Here is a 20000-nt window from a genome sequence, read left to right as displayed (position 1 = left end):
TGGATTAATGATCGATCGGTAGCCACATGTGAAGCACAAGTGAAGTCATCACTAGACCTGTTTAGTCCCTTGTATTATATAAATGATAAACGATACAAATCAATGAGTAACTGTGAAGAATATCTAGGTACACTTAATGCATCAAAACTTCATATTAAAGTGAACGGCGTCATAGCTAATGTAATAAACCATATTTAATGTAATACTTTATATTTCATGCATGCATACATTGTATGAAAAATGGAGCGTACAAAACTCCACATAACTAAAAATACAAAAGCTGGTATCCAACCAAAATGATGACAATGTAAATACAAGAACGGCGTTACTACGCAAGATGTGAAAATAAATGGAAAATAGCATTAACCAAAACAAGGGGATACGTTTGTATGCAACATGCGTATATTATAGTCACATACTATACTTTCGTAAAATGGAAATCAGAACCACTACATATAATATACGGAGAAAAAAAATCGTTCTTATCTAAAAGTGCATCTGGTTCGTTTCCAGAACTGAAAAAGAGATATCAGATACAGAAATAGAACAGTTAAGAAAGAAAATGAAATCAAACAACATAGAATGCAAACAACAGAAATAAGTACATTAATCTCAAACATGGAGAATATAAACTACAAACATTTGAAATACAGTACATATAACAAAAGACGCTATAATTAAATCAAAACACACCTACAAAGTAATGACCAACGAAAGCCAAACCTGAACACCACAAACGATAATCAAATCAAATAGAACATCAGAAAGATTTAAGGATATATAATTCTAAGGATGGGAATTCTGAATGTGAAAATAGTAGAAATAGTTAAAATTAAAGTTGATCGAGGTTATTTCTGAGAAGAAAACGGAAATTCCCCCAATAGAAAATAAGCTTGTCGATTACATAGCAGCAATAAAATATAGCATAAACCTTGCCACTGGTGATTTACTGAAAGAGACTGGAACATCAATATCATGAAGATACACCAAATAAAGTATGTAGTTACTAAAAGAAAGTGACTATTCCATCGGACCTACTTATATAGGAATATCAAAGCCCGAGCAAAGAAAACAAAAGACACTGAGACAAATAAAACAAAGAAAACCTAAAAGAAAATATCTCTGAGTCTTACATGAAATCAATAACGAAAAGACACAAATGAAAGTTAAAAAGACAGATGAACACTACACACACACACACACACACACACACACACACACACACACACACACACACACACACACACACACACACACACACACACACACACACATATATATATATACATATGTGTGTGTAGTAGGTACTTTCTATATATATTAAAGTAGTACGCACGAGGACATAGAGATTAAGAAAATTGACTTGATATTGTTATCAATCACCATTATCAAATGAAACATCTAATCATGCTATCAGTCTTTATTGGTGAAAACATTTCTCTAAAACAAATGGAAAATTTATACAAAAAAAAAAGAAAGAAATAAAGATAATCAGAATGAAGTAACACGAGCAATCTCTCAATAGAATATGACTAGGAATTATAAAAAAAAAAAAAACATTTATACAAATACATAATTCAAATCTCATAACAAATACACAACGTACAGAGGATGATATTACTAGGGACTACAAGCATATCAGATAGACGGATTTTCATGCATGATAAATCCCAAAAGGAAAATAAGATCCTACCGAACGCAATTCTGGAAGTTTCAGGAATAGTGATTATAACTTTTATTATTGTAATTATATCCGGCAGAGAGAAAACTGGGGGATGCAGCGGCCTGAACCCGGTTATGTGACTAGTTAACATTCCATTTAATGGGAACCAGCTAGCAAAGTTATAACCCTTATTAACTAACCTTAAAATGCACAGGTGGGTTTTATAGAGATGATGACTCCTTGTCTGTAAATAACTGTAACTTCTAAACTACGGTCAGAGCTTTTATGTGAAAGCTCTCTCCAGAAGCGGGTATAAAAAAACACATTTCTTCCGTTGATTACCATTTGCGTACTTTCCAGCAGAAATAGAAATAAAAATAGAAAAAGGAATTACTTTGTAGAATACCCATTCAACCTCACCACTATAACCTTAATAGCTAACTCTTTAAATTAATCAAGATTTTCCTCGACAGTACAAAGGTTATATAATTTTTATTTGCACAAACCCTATAAATTCCTCTTGCTTTAACACTCCAAACTTTTCACAAACAATGAAACCATTCATCCTTGCTACGTCGAACTCCTATAGTAGTTACCATTCCATTAATAACTATCATTTTATCAACTCTAATAATGTTCTCTTGATTCCAACACTGTAGCTAGCGATACTTACAAAAACACTCTAATCAAATCTCTTTTGGTTTCACCTTTAATTCGCGTCACAAAAAATACATTTTTAGAAATCTCAATAGAAATAATCGAACCTCATTATCTCGTTTCATCTAAAAATTAGAAAACTAGAAAAAAAAAAAATCCGCTCCCTAATCTGAAACAGACCAGTTAACCCAGGGAGAAATTTTTTTCAATGAATAACAAAGAGATCATATAATGTTTTGCTAAACCTAAAGCTTGGCTATACTCATTACACTAACTCTGACTCAAAGGCGAAATTCTAAACAAACACTCCAAAAGAATTCCTTCTTGCAATCACAAAATGCGTAAAACCTTCGAAAGCTAATTTCATCTTTGATCTGTTAAATCTCTCTCTATATGTATACTAATTTGATCTTATTGTATTCCTCATTGTCCTACATAGTATGTAACAGTAGCTATTCTACCTAACTTTGATTCACTTCACACGGGTAACATCTAACGTTTATACTTGTACATCGCAACTAAAATATCGAATTTTAACCATTTCTTTTGAATTAGCTACACATAATTTTGCAATAAATTATTTATAAAAATAATTTCTTCATGCCTGTATATCTATCTATCTATCTATCTATCTATCTATCTATCTATCTATCTATCTATCTATCTATCTATCCATCCATCTATCTGTCTATCTATCTATCTATCTATCTATTTTTATTATTATTATTATTATTATTATTATTATTATTATTATTATTATTATTATTATTATTATTATTATTATTATTATTATTATTATTATTATTAGCAGTAGTAGTAGTAGTAGTATCGCTATTATCGTTGTCGTTATTATCGTTATTGTTGTTGTTACTACTACTACTACTACTACTACTACTACTACTACTACTACTATTATTATTATTATTATTATTATTATTATTATTATTATTATTATTATTATTATCATCATCATCATTATTATTATTATGTTCTTGACTCGGGATTCATCTTATTCGTTGTAGAATTTTGGTGGGGAGTGAGTTACTACGTGTAATCTTAGATATCCACAACTGATTTCAGTAAGCCATGAAATGCTCAAAACCTTTCTGATGATAATCCTTATTCCGAAGAGGGAAAACTTCGGTAGTATCTTCACATGACACCCCATTCCGATCTCCTTTATCCATTTATCTATTTCGTCACTCACAGTCCCTCACGTACCATTTATCACAAATACCATCTTTACAGAGTTCCTGTTCCAAATCCTTGCAATCTCAAATTTTACGGCGTTGAAGTTTTTCAACTTTTCATCTACTTTCTTCAAAATCCCAATATCAAACGGACCTGATGGATCAATCAATATCCAAATTCGATTTTCTTTGTCTATTACTGTAATATCTGACTTGTTATAATCCATCTTATCCGTTTGAATGAAAACGATCCACTAAATATTTCATGTTTCCGACTCAATTACTCTTTCTACCAAATGATTGTACCATATACTTCCTTCTTAAAACCCTCAATTTTTACAAAGCTACCAGTATTCACAAATTTATCATGACTCTAGTCATTATATTCCCTCTGGGTTAACTTGTAGCATTCTCCAACAATTGGTGTCATTGTGGATCTCAAATTACGTACACTTAACATTCTGTTGACAACTTCTCTACATACACATATATTTTCTCGATCAAAGGTGCAGAAAAGACGTACTCGAAGGAGTTTAAAGCTAACATAATCCAGGGTCAGAGTAAGAAAATCAATGAACCAGGTACTCCAAATCAGTCCGAAGAACATAGAGAATCCGTGTGAGCGTGCGGTAAATAGTCGAATCACATAAGATCTTACCGAGCGCAGTTCTGTAAGTTTCAGATATAATAATTAGAGCTTTTTATCATTGTTATTATATACGGCGGAGAAAATTAGGGGACATAGTGGCCTGGTCCTGGTTAGGAAACTAGTCAATATTCTATCTAATGGGGACCAGATACTCCAAATCGGTCGGAAGGACGTAGAAGTCCCGCGTGAGCGTGCAGTAAATAGTTTAATCAAATAAAGGAGCATTAAAATTAACAATAACAAACAAGAGGACGTGCACAAGGAACGTATTGGTTTGATGCTCGGTAAAACTCCCCCTTTTTACTGAGCGTCAAACTAATACATTCATTGTGCACGTCCTCTTGTCTGTTATTGTTAATTTTAATATTCATTCATTTGATTTGGCTATATTTTCTCAAGTTGTTTGTTGACAGTGCTTGATCTTAAGCTGCTACAATAAGTTTCCGCTTAAATTTGAGTACAAATCCCATTTAGGCTAATATTACATTTCATCCTTTCGAGCAAGATAAAATAAAGTACCAGATAAATACTAATTTTAACGTAATCGACTGATTCCTCCCTCTAAAAGGGCTGGCCTTGTATCGAAATTAGAAAGAATTTTTTTAATTATAAACTGGTAAGAATCGTTACAGATTCGGAAAAATGTTTTACAAAATTTACGTTATTTTCGATAATTATTTACCGGCACTTAAGGTTCTGAACTCAAATACCAAGGAAGATAACATTTAATCCTTTTTTTCCAGTCACTAAAATGAATTGTTACTCAAGTATTGCTTAAAATGTAATCGGCTTTTCCCTCCTATCAAAATTTCTGGTCTGGTGCCAAAATTAGAATGACTTATTGAACTTCTTAGGAAGAGCGTGCTGGCAGATTCATTAGAGTGTCGAAAAAATGCCTTCCATGATTTATTTTGGCTCTTTTGGGGCCGATAAAATAAAGTACTAATCAAGTGTGAGAGTCGATGTAATCGATTAGCTGCCTACAATTGAAAATAGTCTTCTTCTTCTTCTACGTCTTCTCTAGACATAACAGGCATTCTACCATTGTACCAAAGCAAACCGTCGAATTTTTGCTTCCGTTTTAGAATCTTTATTCCTACCAGCGACAATTATATGTTGTTGGCGTCATAAAAATTTATTAACTCTCGAAAAAAAAAAACGGTAATAATTCTTTTTATTCTTTTGGAACACTGGATCTAGAAGTGCATAAAGCTATAAATAGTAGCATGTAACAACTTAAGGGAGAAAATGTTGTACCAGCAGCCAGCTTGTACTTATTGCACATGCAAATATGAAAAATTAAATTCTTTCACCAAACACATTCAACTCAATCTTGGAATTGAGCCCACAGTTTCACGATTATAATCGGACATTTCCACCACTAGGCCACCTGCCATTACTCTCAGATGCTCATATACGTTTATATGTAATGTTCCTTTACAGCTCTTTACAAATTTCTACAAGCAGTTAATCTACAGAAAAACCGAAGCAACACTTTCTAAATTTAGTCTAACCTTTACTCCATATTTCTCACCCGATCACGTAGAGATCCAAGGTTCCTTTATGTAATTCAATTAAACTTGCCATTCCTTTTTCGACCACTTAAATCCATTTGCTTTTACCTTAATTTTAATCTTAATTTGAATTTTAACATTAAGTATAATTTTATCCTATTTGGGATCACTTCATTATCTATTTAATTCAATTTCATTCTAACTGTATTTCTATACATAGGCCTCTCGATTTTATACATACATACATACATACATACATACATACATGCTTATATATATATATATATATATATATATATATATATATATATATATATATATATATATATATATATGAATTACACATACATATATATATATATATGTATCTATATATTATATATATATGTACATGTATAATGTATATATATATACACACACAAATACACACGCACACACACACACACATCCATGTCATTTACTCTTTTAATCGCCTTTTCCCCTATTCCTGTATAGATACAAGATTCATTTACTTAGCCTAATTAACCTAGTCATTATGTATATAAGTAATTGAGCATTCATTTCGGATGCTGCACACGCACAATGCACACATACGTACGCTCACACGTACACACACACGCACGCACCTGTGCACATGTATGCACACACATATGCACTGACATGCAAATATGTATATATATATATATATATATATATATATATATATATATATATATGCCTTTGCAGGTTTCCCTGTAATTAGATATATATGTAAATGATCATTATACATACTTTTCCTACTTATGTGAAAATATATGTTTGCATAGAGACGCATTAACGTGTGTACATGCATACATACATGTTTATATATCTACATATATATATATATATATTACATATGTATTTTTCGATATATATATATATATATATATATATATATATATATATGTATGTGTGTGTGTGTGTATACATATATATATATATATATATATGTATGTGTGTGTGTGTGTGTGTGTGTATACATATATATATATATATATATATATATATATATATATATATATATATATATATATATATATATACCATGTATTTATATAAGTATCCACATCTATCTATCTATCTATCTATCTATCTATCTATCTATCTATCTATCTATCTAGGCATATATCTATGTAGGTATACGGATATATATATATATATATATATATATATATATATATATATATATATATATATATATATATACGTATATCTTCATATATGTAGATACGTTTATTTTGCAGATGTGTTCTTTTGAATTCATATTTATATATATGTATGTGTGAAAGGATATATGCATGCATATATGCATGTATATATATGCTTATACGTTTTAATGCACACTGTTACGTGCCATCCTCTATAGAGTTATATAAATGTACAGGAGTGCATCAGTAAACATATGTATATATATATATATATATATATATATATATATGTGTGTGTGTGTGTGTGTGTATATATATATATATATATATATATATATATATATATATATATATATATATATATATATATATAGAGAGAGAGAGAGAGAGAGAGAGAGAGAGAGATTATATATATATGTATATATATATGATTGTAGATGTAAGCATCGGTGCAAATGTTCGTATATTTCCTCCCACGTAGCTTTTCCGCTTTGAAATGTTAATCCTATTTAATTTATCTTCCATTTATCTGATCATTATTTTGTCTCTTTTTCTCTTTTTATTGCAGGAAACTTTTCGCAGTCATTGGAGTTCGTATATTTCAGGTTTCATTTCACTACATTTAACCAGTGATTATTTTTCTCAATTAAACTTTTGTTCCTTTAGTACAATTATTTAAAATCTCTCTCAGATGATTTCAACAAAATTTAGATATACTGACAATTCTTTTTCCAGTCAATCCAGAACTGCAATTTTTTTCAATAGAATTCTCATCCAACGAGAGCAACTATTGTTCCGCAATATTATTATTATTTCCAATTCTGCAATATTATTATTATCTTTAATTTATTTTCCGTTTTCAACTGCATTGGTATCCTGTATTACCATAATATTTCTACAAGTCAATATATATCATTAATTGTATGAATTTTGCTATTTGACGCCGCCAAAAGTCTTAACTAACTACATTTAAATTTTCCAAAATCAAACATTTAAAAATATACTGATTTCAAATTCGGTACAAAACAAGCAATCTTGGGGAAGGGGTAACTCGATTGCATCAATACCAGTGCTTAACTAGCATTTATTTCATCGACATCAAAACGATGAAAGGCAAGGTCAACCTCAGCGAACTTCTGACGTAGAGAGATAAGAAATGACGCTAAACATTTTGCTCGATGTTGTGGACGATTCTACCAGAGCATTTCTTATGCAGAGCCAGAAATCCGGAATCTGGAATTATCCAGTAAGTTTTGCTAGTTCATTTTGTCTTTTCGTCTTCTCTCCTGGTGCTATATGATCATTTAATGTGGTTTTTGATCTTCTGTGTTGCTCTTTTCAAAACCCACACTGTATATTTCACCCAGTCATTCACTCAACCAACGTAATCCTTCGTAATTCCATCTTCAGTCACGTTATTTCCCCCGCAAAAGACATTGATGTATCGATCTACATATGTTCAAACTGATCATCAATTACATTGATCTCGTTAGTCTAAAAGGACCAGAAAAAATCATGGACGTTACGCACTACCTTTGACTGACATATAAAAATGCTATATTTATCGGAAAAACATTTATGCCAATATTCGTTCCTCTGAATTATATATATATAAAAAATAAAATAACGCAAACAATTGAAGACTTTGATGTTAGAGATTTGAAAAAGGCATATATTTTCCCGTGTTAATTATGATCTAAAACGTATGCAATATTGGATTTAACGAGGATATTGAACAAGTCACGAATAGAGAGAACATTGGCGAAAGCCGACGGACCAGCGTTCAGTGCATGTCTCTTATGCTGTGGTTACCCTTTATGGAGACAGAAGATAAAAATGTAAGATGAAGGAAAAGCAAATACCAGGACAGTGTTATGGTTTACCCTTTTGACTGCGCTATTTAACGAGAACAAGTAATATATAAATATATGTATAACAATGATAATAAATAATTTGGACAAATACGTGTATAAGTCAATTAGTATGTTTAAATGTTGAGTAGAGCATCGGAACAGTTTAGGCTACCTGTTGTGATCCGCAGTTGTGGTACACTTCCGTTGGATCTACTTCAAGAGCTTCGCAGTGGTAGCTAGGGTAATATTATTAATTAATAGTAGGAGATGGATTTCTTATTAGACTTGTATTAGGTACAATATATGTCTCGACCTATCAGTCCGGGTCTCTATCTTACAAACTGAAAAGGGTGCTTGACAAAATTAACTAAATTAGCATAGAAAAGTGGTTTCAAATTTTTTTTATAATTAAGATCTAAACTGTTAATATATGAATGCGAAAGAGATAGTTGAATAACTGTAAACCTACTTTTGTGCTATCTTGTATACGCACACAGGCACACACACGCGCACACACACATACATACACACACAAACACACACACACACACACACACACACACACACACACACACACATATAAGTATATATGTATATATGTATGTGCGTGTATGGCTTAGTGCTTAGGGTGTTGGACTCACGATCGTAAGATTGTGATCTCGATTCATGGACAGGGCGACGCGTTGAGTTCTTAAGCAAAATACTTCATTTCACATTGCTCCAGTCCGCTCAACTGGCAAAAGTGAGTAATTCTGTGACAGACCGGCGTCCTGTCCTGGTGGGGAATACGAACACCATGGAAACCGGAAAACCTTCTCTATGAGATTATAAGCATCTTTATCCTATATATATATATATATATATATATATATATATATATATATATATATATATATATATATATATATGTATGTATATATATATATATATATATATAAACACACACACACACACACACATATATATGTATACACACACAATTTTCTATATATAAGTGAAGTCGTGTGGCTAAGTGGTTAGGGTGACGATCGTAAGATCGCGCGTTCGATACCTGGTGGTGCGTTGTGTCCTTGAGAAGTACCTATACTTTAAAAAGCCAGCCGTTTCACATTGTGTGACACGCTCAATCTCTCTGGGAACTACATAAAGTGTATGTGTGTCTGTTAAGCGCCCCAGTAATCATAATCGACGGAGTGAAAGTTTAGGTGTGTATCTATATTTATATATATGTGTGTGTGTGTATATATGTATATATATGTGTGTGTATACATACATACATACATACATACATACATACATACATACACACACACACACACACATATATATATATATATATATATATATATATATATACACATACATGTGCATACACAGATATGCGCGCGCACACATATGAACACGCACATATTTCGATTGATTGATAGACAAATAGATAAATAGATACACTTGGGCCTAGAAAATACGATGCACATGAAATTCGCTAATATAATTCTGTTCCACTTCAGTGAAATATTTAATGACTGACCGTGCAAAACAATTCAAGTGATAGTCGATCCTATATTTTTATGTCAACCAAAATTAAACAAACGAAAGTAATGGACATTACACATACCATATAAAGAAAATATGAAATACGCATCACTAGCTACCTTGCAGATGTGTTGGTTGCTACTCACTAAATCATTCTCTGGTGAACTATAAACAATAGCTCTTTTCGTCACACAATATACAGTATCAATTGCTGATATTCCCATTTGTTGGGGATGTCATAGCCACACGACAACAAAATGCCCATAAAGAGGAGAAATGAAAGAATTAATCTCTTCATAAAATATAGCAAAGAGAAATATTAACTGTCATAGGAATAGTGAAAACACCTTTAGAATTCGCTACAGGGGAAAAAACCATTTAGGATCTTAAATACATGCTAAGAACCATACATTACATCACCCACATTTATGCATATTTGTATTTATGTAAAATATGTGAGAGAAAGAAAATAGAATTCACGAGATTCACTACGATCGTTTCGACCCATCGCGCATAGGTGCCTCACGAGGGAAATGCTATAGGAAACAATCGTAGTGAACAATGAAGTATTTCTGAATTCCATTTTCTTTCTCTAATAAATACTACGGATACGAAGGAATCCTGAAGTAAATCCAGTGACATATACCTCCATACTGTTGATAACATCAGGTAGCGGAACATTGTGAACGGACTTTAAACAGCATACTACAAGATGTATACCCGAAGATAAAATTATTCTTTATGTATGTACGTATGTATGTATGTATGTTCTCTTTTATTATTAATGATTTGAAGCCATCCTGTAAAGAAGGAGTTGGTTTCTAACAATGATATTAAGTTCAATCTCTGGAATGTAGATAGCAAAACTGTGTCAAATTTTGAAGATACGAAACATTGGTGAAACATTGAAAACTGCTGTTTAAATGAATTTATATTTATGTATATATATATATATATATATATATATATATATATATATATATATACACATCTGAATATATTATCTATATGTATACGTGCGTGTGTTTATATATGTATATATATATATATATATATATATAATGGATATATTACGCATATGTGCGTGTGTGTGTGTGCGTGTGTGTGTGTGTGCGTGTGTGTGTGTGCGTATGAATACATCTATGCAAACATTTATGCTTGTATTAAGCTGTTTGTACAAAAATCGCATTGAAATGCTTTTGCTCAGAAACAGGAACTCTGATGATGCGGATTATTGTGCCTCACTTCTGCGAAATATTGAGTGATGTAATTCTGCGTAAAAATTCAAAGCAACTATTTCTAAATTCTGGGATGCATGCTGAGTGCTTTTTCTTTCGCTTGTACAGTTCTCTTTCTCTCTGTCTCTCTCTCTCACACACACACACACATATATATATATATATATATCCTCACACAAACACATACACATATACATAATGCATAAATACATTTGTATATATATACAAATATATATAGACACAGATACAGACACACATGCACATACACACACACGCACACATGCAGACACACACACACACACACACACACACATACACACACACACACACACACACACACACACACACACACACACTTATGTATATAAAATTTATATACCATATATATTTTCTATACTACACCACGTATACGTACACGCATGCAAAAAAGATATCTTAAAATATATATATATATATGTATGTATGTGTGTGTATATTTTTGTGTGTCTGTGTTTGTCCCCCAACATCGCTTGACAACCAATGCTGGTGTGTTTACGCCCCCGTAACTGAGCGGTTCGGCAAAAGAGACCGATAGAATAAGTACTAGGCTTTCAACGAATAAGTCCTGGGGGCGATTTGCTCGACTAAAGGCGGTGCCCCAGCATGGCCGCAGTGAAATGACTGAAACAAGTAAAAGAGAGTAATATATTTGGAAGCACAAACGTTTGACTATAAATGGATATATATATATATATATATATATATATGTACACATAGTAATACAGACACACACATACACACACGCGTGCGCGCACATCCCTTCACCGAATTTCGTAAATTTAATTGGGTGTACTCTAGGAGTACATTTGTTCCCTTAATTTGTCCATATTCTCAAAAATGATAAAGCAGTGAAATTAATATCTTCACTCTAGAGAACGTGAGCTATGAGAAGTACAAAAGGGAATCGAACGAGAAACAGGAAACCACAAGACCTGCTCTTTATACTTTTGTATTCCTGTCAGAAGAATTGCCAAGTTATAGACGTCAACTTCTTGTATATTTGTTATTTTTGCTTCAGTCATTTGACTGCAGCCATGCTGGAGCACTGCCTTTAGTTGAACAAATCGACACCGGGACTTATTCTTTGTAAGACTAGTACTTTGTCGAGCGGTCTCTTTTGCCGAACTGCTAATTTACGGGGACGTAAACACTCCATCATCGGTTGTGAAGCGATGGTCGGGGGACGAACACAGGCACACAAACACATACATACATACATACATGCATACATACATACATACATACATACATACATACATACATACATACACGACGGGATTCTTTCAGTTTGCGTCTACCAAAACCACCCGAAATCATGTGGTTGGTAAGCAAGCTACTTACCACACAGCCACTATATATATATATATATATATATATATATATATATATATATATATATATATATATATATATATATAAGATTATACATATGTAATATATATATATATATGTAAGATTATAGATAAGTATTATATATATATATATATGTATATATATATATGATTATGGATATGTATTATATATATATATATATATATATATATATGTGTGTGTGTGTGTGTGTGTGTGTGTGTGTGTGTGTGTGTGTGTGCGTGTGTACTACGAATGCTGTGTGTGCAGACATGCATATATCATACTTTTGGGGATATTATTTCTTTTTTTAGAGTAGGATATTATTTCTGTTTTTAGAGAAGGAGCGGAATACGTACAATTCTGAGTTGATATATAAAGAAATGAAACATATTCCTATTTCAATAAGACCAAAGTTAATGTAAAAGATAAAAAAAACTCTACAGTATTATCGTCCTTTTTATGAAATCCTTTATGTATAATACAATACATTTGCGTATATGTTGTGTGTGTGTGTGTGTGTGTGTGTGTATGTACGTGTGTCTTTGTGGGCATGAAAGCGTATTCATATATATACTTATATCTTTAAGTGTATATTAATTTTAGTGCTTATTTATATGTATGTGTATGCTGTATATAATATATAATTTATATATACACACACACACATATATATATATATATATATATATATATATATTTACATATATAAATATTTACAAATATATATATATATATATATATATATATATATATATATACATATATATATATATATATATATATATATATATATATATATATATATATATATATATATATATATACGTGTGTGTGTGTGTGTGTGTGTGTGTGTGTGTGTGTGTGTACATGTACACACTAAAATTTCTGGTGCAAAAGTTTTGCATTGTTCGGATGTGAATAGTCTATGACGAGAAGGTCGTTTTGGTTTGGTCATATCATATTTAACTAAAGCACACCCACCCACCCATCCACACACAACCATACATACAGACCTACATTCACACACACATAACCGATTGATCCCAGAGAGGGATGAAACGTAAAACTATCTCGTTGGGATTCGAACCCAGGACGTAGAGTCAGAAAGAATACATTGAAAGGTGCGTTCACAATTCTGTCATTCCTCAACTCTTCATAATATTAATAATAATAATAATAATAATAATAATAATAATAATAATAATTTCTACTAATGGCACAAGGCCTGAAATTTGTGGGGAGGGGACTAGTAGTTTACATCGACCCCAGTGTTTCCCAGATACTTAATTTATTAACCCCGAAAGGATGCAAGGCAAAGTCGAGCTCGACGGAATTTGAGCTCACAGCGTAGGGGCAGACGAAATACCGCTAAGCATTTCGCCCGGCGTGTTAACGAATCTGCTAACTTGCCGCCTTACATAATAATGATGATGATGATAATATTAATAATAATAATAATTGTTTTTAATATAAGTACAAGGCTTGAAATTTGGGAATAGAGCTTAGTTGATTGCATAGACTGGAGTTCTTGAGTAGAATTTTATTTGATCTATATAATAAGCAAAGATAAATTCGGTGGTATTCTAACCCAGAGTGCAAGGAACCTGAAGAGATATTGCTCCAGTAATTCCGCTAATTCACCATCCTTTAACTGGTCCTGACGTAGGTAGAGAGTTTCAAATTTTAGGGAGACTGTTAGTCAATTTCATCAACTCCCAGGACTTACCTCGTACTTTATTTTATCGTTTGCAGAAGAATGAAATCAACGTTATGCTCGGCGGAATTGGAAATCAAAACGTAAAAAGCTAGAAGAAATATTACACGGAATTGTATTCGATGCTTTACCGATTTTTGTTATTCACTAATATGATTTGGCTCTGAAATAACATTTCTAAAAGAAAAAACAATGCACTGCTTGTGATTTCATGCCTTTTAGTTTACCTAGATGTAACGATAGTTTATGGCGCCGTCTTAATTTCTTTCAGAAATTTAATCCCATTGTATTCTTGAGAAAAAGGATTAATTCATATCACAGAAAGAGGATTATACAGATCATAAACAGTAGCTCAAGCAGAATCTTCGCTTTCAAGAGTACATAAATCACTGTTTTCTCGCCCACGAGTTGTTACAATTTTGTATCATAAATATTTACTCAGAAACAGATATTTCGCTTTGTACTCAATGCCCCGCTGTGTTGGTTTCAACTTTCTGACCTCGCTAATGTCAACTGTGCTTTTCTCCTTCATCGGCCATTAAAACAACGTACTTTTAAAAAACTAAGGTCCTGAAATTTCTGACCCGTCAGTGCTACCGAGGAGCATTGCCGGTTCGGGATAAAATACACAGGCATGGAACCGCCCGGAGACGGGTTGGCCGAGATGCGCGTAGAGGGACATAATTATTCTGTACGCTTTCATCCAGCACCCTAGCATTGTTGTCTTGTAGCTTTACGTTGCACATCTGCTGTCACGTGTAGGAAGGATTCGGCTATTGGCTGAGTCCATTGTGAAAATCATCCCATCGCTTTCTTTTGGCCGGGAAGGGGAGGCAGTGTTTCTTTGCCTGGTGAAGTTAGCGAAAGTGGTTTTGCGGTGGACCAGATTGAAAAGGCTAATGGTTGATACTTTCCTCTTTGGCCAAGTCCTCATCAACTTTTTCAAGTTTCCCTTATAAAGCAAGGTGAGGATAGAGAAGGAAGTGCTGCTTCCCAACACTTTTATTGAGAAGTGGGTGAATGTGACAAGAATGGTTCGGGTAAAAGGGCCTACTCCAAGCCTGCGCCTATAGATAAAAGGAAGACGATGCTTGGAGGGCACTTGTCCTAGTGGTCAGGGGGACCGTGGTTTTGTAGGATCTCCACGTGCAGCCTTAGGAAATATTGTTTTAGGGAAATTTTCATTATTAGCATTTATTTTGTTACCGTTTGTAATTTTTACACGCTTCTTTATGTAACCCCACATTGCATTTCCTGTACCGTCCCCAAAGTTTTTGCGAGCCCTTTGTGGTAAATAAAACACTATTACTGATACCATTATCACTCTCAATTACTTTTGTACCTGCAGAATTAGATTTTCAATATAAAATGGCTGTACAGAAGACAATCTCACACAACAAGTAAATATGTAATTACATTAACTCTATTATCCTGTCTGTAATCCCATTCGTAAATAATTTTTTTCATGCAACCGTAGACTTGCAACTATTTGTAGGAGTGCTAATCTAGTCGATCTCACTTGTACTGAAGGGCCGACGAAAGCAATAGTTACACTCCTTCCTGTAGATCAAAGGAAGGAAAAAATAAATAAACATATAAATAAAATAAATGGCAACTCTCTTTAGTTGTCTTAACCACAAAGTAAATAATACAGAGCATGAAGAAACATATGTGGTTTCTTATATAAAAGAAATTTAACACGTAAGATTGTGAGAATGTTTAAATTCAAGATATCTGTGCATGTACACATTTGAAAATCTGAATCTACAGACTGTTTCGTGCTTCACAGCTGGAGATCAATTAAAATGTATCACCGATTTTGAGAATATAAAAGATACAAAGACAAAATAAAAAAAAAAAAGACTACAAAAAATTGGTGGCAAAGTATTTAGAAAAAAAATATTAAAAAAAAAACACGTTTCTTGATACTTCCAAAACAAAGAAACCTTTCAGATTATCAGACCTTTCTTAATATTCCACTCCAGGGTCGTCTGCCTTTTTGTTGCTACAACTGCTATCATTGTTGTCGTTGTCGCTCTTGTTCTTGTTCTCGTTGTTTACTTATAGCTTGGTTCGCATCGAGCAAACCTAGGAACTAATTATTCTGATTAGGACCAACACGCCCGATTTCCAAGCTACTTATATTAGCACAAGATTAGAACTTGTGATGGAGAGATGTAATCAATTCAATTTAGGCGTAGGGGTGGCTGTGTGGTAAGTGGCTTGCTTACGAACCACATGGTTCCGGGTTCAGTTCCACTGCGTCGCACCTGAGGCAAAGTGTCTTCTATTATAGCCACGGGCCGACCAAACCCTTGTGAGTAGATTTGGTAGATGGAAACTGAAAGAATCCCGTCGTGTATATGTATGTATGTGTTTGTGTGTCTGTGTTTGACCCCCCACCATCGCTTGACAACTGATGGTGGTGTGTTTATGTCCCCGTAATATAGCGGTTCGGTGAAAGAGACCGATAGAATAAGTTCTGGGCTTACAAAGAACAAGTACTGGGATCGATTTGCTCGACTAAACGTGGTGCTCCAGCATGGCCACAGTCAAATGACTGAAACAAATAAGAGAGTAAAGAGACCTTAATCCACAAAATGAGATTCAGATGATCGATCATGGCGAGATGAAACAGTCATATGAGAGAGAGAGAAAGAGAGAGAGAGAGAGAGAGGGGGGAGTCAACTTAATGGTGACAGATGCCATATTTATCAAAACCCGAAATGATGATGATTAAAGTTATGTTTGGTAGGATTTGATCTTAGAATGCAAAGGCCTTGAACAAACACGGGAAGACATTTCTTTCTAATGCTCTAACAGTTCTGCCAGTATATCACCTTATGCACTGGCCGACTATGTTTCGTATTACAGGCGCTCTTTTGTACTATCTCGTAATATAGTTGCTTGGCAAGAGATAAGCACGTGCTTCAAGACTAATTAATTAGTCTAATTTTCTATTTGAAATTAGTGACTATAATACCTAATAATATGATTAACGACTATATAAACTTAGTATCAAGATAATATATTCAAAAACAACGTGCTAATCAGTCCACGTATTAGCTTTAGAGCATTTAACAAATTTGATATCAATATGCTTGAGTTCTATGATACAAATTTCTTGTTTTAAAATGATCGAATTAAAACCGTATATCGAAATTTCATGCTGATTTATGTTCCGAATATCAGCTTAATTTAATATTAATTGAAACAAAGACGGTGTATTTGTTCTGATATATGTTAGTAAAAGTGTTAATTATCTAAATCAAAACTTTTCAAACTTTCATTTTAATTTATGTCCCACATGTATGGAGGCGCAATGGCCGAGTGGTTAGGGCAGCGGACTCGCGGTCATAGGATCGCGGTTTCGATTCCCAGACCGGGCGTTGTGAGTGTTTATTGAGCGAAAACACCTAAAGCTCCACGAGGCTCCGGCAGGGTATGGTGGCGAACTCTGCTGTACTCTTTCGCCACAAATTTCTCTCACTCTAACTTCCTGTTTCTGTTGTGCCTGTAATTCAAAGGGTCAGCCTTGTCACAGTGTGTCACGCTGAATATCCCCGAGAACTACGTTAAGGGTACACGTGTCTGTGGAGTGCTCAGCTACTTGCATGTTAATTTCACGAGCTGGCTGTTCCGTTGATTGGATCAACTGGAATCCTCGACGTCGTAACCGACGGAGTGCCAACAACAATAATGTCCCAAATGTAAGTTTAATAATGGCGACGTTATTTTACTAAATTCTTCACTATTTAAACATTTATTGAAACAATGGCAATGTGTCTTTATGGATACATGGACATTAAAATGGCAGCATTAATTTATGTTTCAAACATCAGCTTAATAATGGCAAAGATACCTTAGTAAACTCTTCATTATTTTCAAAATTAATTCAAAGTCAGTGCATATCTACAGAAGTATGATAATAAACAATGTTAGATATACATACGTGGAAAATGGATTTGTTAAACATAGAAAAAATAGATATAAGTTACCTTGGAGGGTTAAGTTATTCCTATGTCGTTTATTTGACATATTGCTTCGAACTTTCATATTACGGCAAGAAACGCTATTATCCAAGTATCGCTGACTATCAAAAAAAAAAAAAAAAAATGAACGATTATCGACCAGGAAATAACGATACTACCATATTGTAGTAGAAAAAAAAGAGGGGCAAGTTCACAGAAATAAAGCATTGTTTAAAAAATAACACAGCTGTAGATCTTGGGTTCTTGTGATGTACTTTACAAAATAAAAATAATACATATGAAAAAAAAAACAACAACAATAATAAGCATATAAATCAATAAACACATTCAGCTAAAAGTATATTGAAATTAAGAAACGAAGAAGAAAACGCTTTCAAAAGAAGGATAATATAAAAATATTCTTTAGGAGAATAAAAGGAGAATGCAAAAGAAAGAAAGAAGGAAAGAAAGAAATAAAAAAGCTAAACAAAAAATGGTAAGCAAGAACAAATGAGAAGATTGGGAAATAAGTTGGAAATATATGTTTGGAAAAAAAGAAGAGTTTGAAAAGAAATTAGATGAAGTTTGGAAAACACAGGATAATGTTGTTGTTGTTATTATTATTATTATTATTATTATTATTATTATTATTATTATTATTATTATTATTGCTGTTATTATCATTACTGTTATCATTATCATTATTATCATTATCATTATTGCTATCAGTTACTTTTATTATTATCATTATTATTATTGTTATCATCATCATCATCATTATTGCTTTCATAAACACACATTATTATTATTATTATTATTATTATCATTATTATTGTTATTGTTATTATTATTATTATTATTATTATTATTATTATTATTATTATTATTATTATTATTATTATTATTGCTATTATTATTATTATTATTATTTGATAACTTATTTCTATCCAGTGTCATATCAGTAAAGAAGATTTTATATTCGATCAATAAAGTTGTCTATTTTCTTTTTTCTCTCTTTTTTCCTCTCTCCCTCTCTCTCTTTCCCTTCCTCTGTCTCTTCTGCTTCCAGGTTTATAATGAACTCACTTAAACACTAATACTTTGATTCAGATTGCAAATAATGTTTTATATATCTCTTATATATATATATATATATATATATATATATATATATATATATATATATATATTCTACAATAGATTAACTACTATCCTATCGAACTATTATTTATATCCTGCAAAAATTTATGATTTATTTCATCTTTTTTCCATATACAAGGAACCTAAAGTATTAAAACCAAAATGTGATCACAATAGTTTTATTACAACTTACCATTTGTAATGAGGTTTAATGCAAGACATGTGTTGCTAAAATGAATAAACTCAACACTGGAATCGATATCAATACTAGCCAGAATTATGATTGTTAGGCAGCAGTAATTGCAGACTGGTGCAGC

At 32.6% G+C, this 20000-nt stretch overlaps 1 long non-coding RNA gene across 1 annotated transcript in view; it reads right to left on the bottom strand.

Moving 5' to 3' along the window:
• Nucleotides 1–20000, bottom strand: part of LOC149133098 (uncharacterized) — a 101075-nt gene that overhangs the window by 17146 nt on the left and 63929 nt on the right. Inside the window, exon 2 of the long non-coding RNA XR_016243853.1 lies at nt 18571–18665. This is a non-coding gene — a long non-coding RNA (uncharacterized LOC149133098). The remainder of the gene's footprint in view (nt 1–18570; nt 18666–20000) is intronic.

Source organism: Octopus bimaculoides, chromosome 12, assembly GCF_046866305.1.
Source record: "Octopus bimaculoides isolate indiv1 chromosome 12, ASM4686630v1, whole genome shotgun sequence".
NCBI classification, from domain to species: domain Eukaryota; kingdom Metazoa; phylum Mollusca; class Cephalopoda; order Octopoda; family Octopodidae; genus Octopus; species Octopus bimaculoides.
This window is presented reverse-complemented; position numbering and strand designations above follow the sequence as displayed.